Raw genomic sequence first — 3,314 nt, forward strand, 5'->3', positions numbered from 1 at the left:
GTATGCCTGATATGAAGGACGACCATAGGATCTGGGGGGTCCAGATCGACAGTGGAGATATATCCCGATGACTGACTGGATTTGACAGGTCAAAAAGCAAGATGACAGGGGATTTGAAGTTTGACATGGATGATGAGTTGGCAAACAATTCGTGTTCGTAGGCGATCTTGAAGAAAATATATTTAAAGACCATTTGAGTATGATTTAGGGAATACGACACCCAGTTCATTAGCAAACATGTGGCCACATCCCTGCGAGGAATTACCCAGTGATGATGACGCAGAGTAGAGGAATTCGAATGGACAGAGGAAAGGAAACCAAAAGGCTGGGAAGCGGAAACGAGCAGTTAGAAGAACAGGCTGGTTTAAAAGCCTTGAACTGATAGAAGCATAGAAGAAGGGGGCAACATAGAGACGTAGAAAGCTAATAACAGAGAATAGAGAGTAGAAGCCGAGTTGAGTTGAAGGTAGCATTGAGCCAAACAGAGCCAGAGAGACTTAAAGAGTCTGTGTACTCCATTGAAGGCTTGAGAGGTTCAAGCAAACTCCTCGGCGACAGAGCCAGAGAGACTTAAAGAGTCTGTGTACTCCATTGAAGGCTTGAGAGGTTCAAGCAAACTCCTCGGCACATGCCTGTCATATTACTGTGACCCTCAGAGGTCGAGTTTTAGTAAGGAGAGTCTGTGAACTCCATTCCTATTGACTTCATTCTGTTAGTGAGACTCGAATCGAGCTCAATGTTGTAAAAACTCTACTTGAAAACATAATAGAGAGGCCACCACTGAAAGGCTAGACTAGGCTAGACCACTGTTATGTTTTATTTGAATTGCCTCAGTGTCTATATATTCTAGCAATCTTATTAATCCATTGCATAAGTAACATAGGCACATCCATGCACATGAGTCTGTAATACCTTTCATTCTTTATCCTGGATAAATTCCAGATCATTTATAGCCCTAGATCTGCCTCCACACAGATCTATTAGCTGATAGGACTCGGTACTGCAACTCCCTTTAAACATCTTCTAGACATTCATGAAGGTCTATGATTGGTCTTTGCAGACCCTTAATAGTCGAATCATCCACTTATGCGCATCAAGAAGTAACCCTAGATCTGAGTTCACGCAGATCTACTTAATTATTTAATAAACATAATAGAATATGTCACAATCTTCATGAAATTACTTAACATGCATTGCATACAGTTATTAAGACTTATTCCATAGAGTCGCGCATCATTAGATCAATATTTCATAAATAAATTATTCATCCACAACATATATCGCAAGCATAAATAACATAAGTAAACAGATAAACACATGAATTCTTCAATAATCTTCTTTATTGATCTTCAGTTCAGGTTTATAGACTCAAAAATACCCTGCACACTCAGTTATAGGGGTCCGCGCACTCAACTATGGACTCTATCTAGGACTCTGCGCACTCAGATGTAAAGCATTTCTCTCCTATCTGACCCACTCTCTGCGCTATCTTCTATTGACCCATTACATAGACATATTATTATTCATTGCCTTAGACTCTCTAAGACACACCTATTTATACAATCCCATGGTCTGCAGCCCATGGGTGGGTCTCAAAGCCAACTCAAATTTACATAAACAAAGAGCTAAATCCCTTTTGACTCCTAACCATCTATGCACTCCGCATCCACAAATTGCGGAGATTTTACATCTTTTACAAAAATTACATCAAAACTTAGGTTACTTTAACCCCAAAACTGACCTAGGGGACCCCATCTCAACACCTTGCTCATTCAATTTCTATAAGGGAAACAAAAATATGTCTACCTGATGGAATAAAAATAAATAAACTAGAACTGAAGCAGACTTAAAGGTTCCCTCTGTAGAAAACTTTAGGAACTGCTCATGAATGGAATCTGCTAGAAACTCGTTGTAGTTGAAGATGATTAAGGGCTTCTCACTTGTTCGAAGACTGATAAAAATCCTATGATGGCCTCATCGACCCACTGATTGTATTGATAGCCCAGTAAACAAGAAACAATGGAGATAATATGTTTGGTCATCTCAGGGAACATGGAGGATGAATAGGGTGGCTTTTTCTTAGGCAATTAGGCATCCTCTAGGAGGAATGTTTCAAAAATCTTTGCTCTGTGTGGGAAGGTGAGGTTCTTGTAGAGTTCCGTGAGGGAATCTACTGAAAAATGTTTCAGACAGGAAGAATTTTGAATTTGCAGCATTTGGGAAATGGAATCAGAGGTAATTGTGAAAAGGATATCATTGTTTTGGGCCACAATTTCCCTATGACTAGGAATGTACCAAAAGTGGCACCATGAAATGAATTCAAGGAAATGGTAGGTTTGAGGAAAAATGAATTGATGTAGGAAGGATTCCCACAAACTCAATTGATCACTAAGATCAATAAAATTATGTTTTAACCAGTTGTGGAGTTCATAGAGGTCAAACTCACAACTAGTTTCAAGGATTTTATACTCCTAGTTTACCAGTGGTTGATGGTCCAAATCAATTATAGGGGGTAGAAGGGGGTTTTCATCTATAGCCTTAGATTTTCCTTTAGGAGCCATGCTGGAAAGGAAAGAACTAGGAAATTAGAATTACCTAGGAAGTGGCTGGATGAAAATTGGTGGCTGGGTGACCAGTTGCAGTGGTAGTTTGCTTGCTAACTGGGCACTAGAATAGTTTGATGGTTGACTGGGCGTTGTAGCAGTTTGATTGTTGACTGGGCACTGGAACAAGTTTATGGTCTATATGTGTCTTGGAACAGCAAAGGGAAGGGCGAATGAATTGGTCCAAGCTTTATTAATATAGAACTGACTTACTGTTGATGAATTACCCGTTTAATGGAGCGAGTCCATTATTTTGGGTTGGAACGGTTAGATAACGAGTGCAATGGATGTGCCACGTGGTGGGAGCACATTGGATTGGAGTGGGGAAGGATGTGACCGTGATAGGAGAAGAGCAAATGGGGAGTCCCATGTGGCGACATTGTATTGGATCGGAGTGGGGATGGGAGGTGAAAATTGGCGAAATAGGATTGGAGCGAGGGAGCATAGGGTCAACAGTCCTTTTAGTCAAGAGGCAGAAAAAAATTTTTAGAGCGGTGGGGGGGATGGTAAGAAGATTTAGGTGGGAAGGGGGCAGTTGGGGGGGGGGGTGTCCAAAATATGCCATGGGATGACACGTTGCAAAAGTGGTATGAGGGGAAACCACTTTTTGTACCCCCCCATCGATTAACTGTCGGAGGGGTAGGGCGGGGTCTAAAGTCATCACTTAACATTGATCTGGGCGGGTGAGATTGCGACCCTTCATTGCTACAC

This window comes from Pinus tabuliformis, chromosome 3_1 (genome assembly GCF_031772625.1).
Source record: "Pinus tabuliformis cultivar Carrire ecotype Pingquan chromosome 3_1, CPIR1, whole genome shotgun sequence".
Lineage (NCBI taxonomy): Eukaryota > Viridiplantae > Streptophyta > Pinopsida > Pinales > Pinaceae > Pinus > Pinus tabuliformis.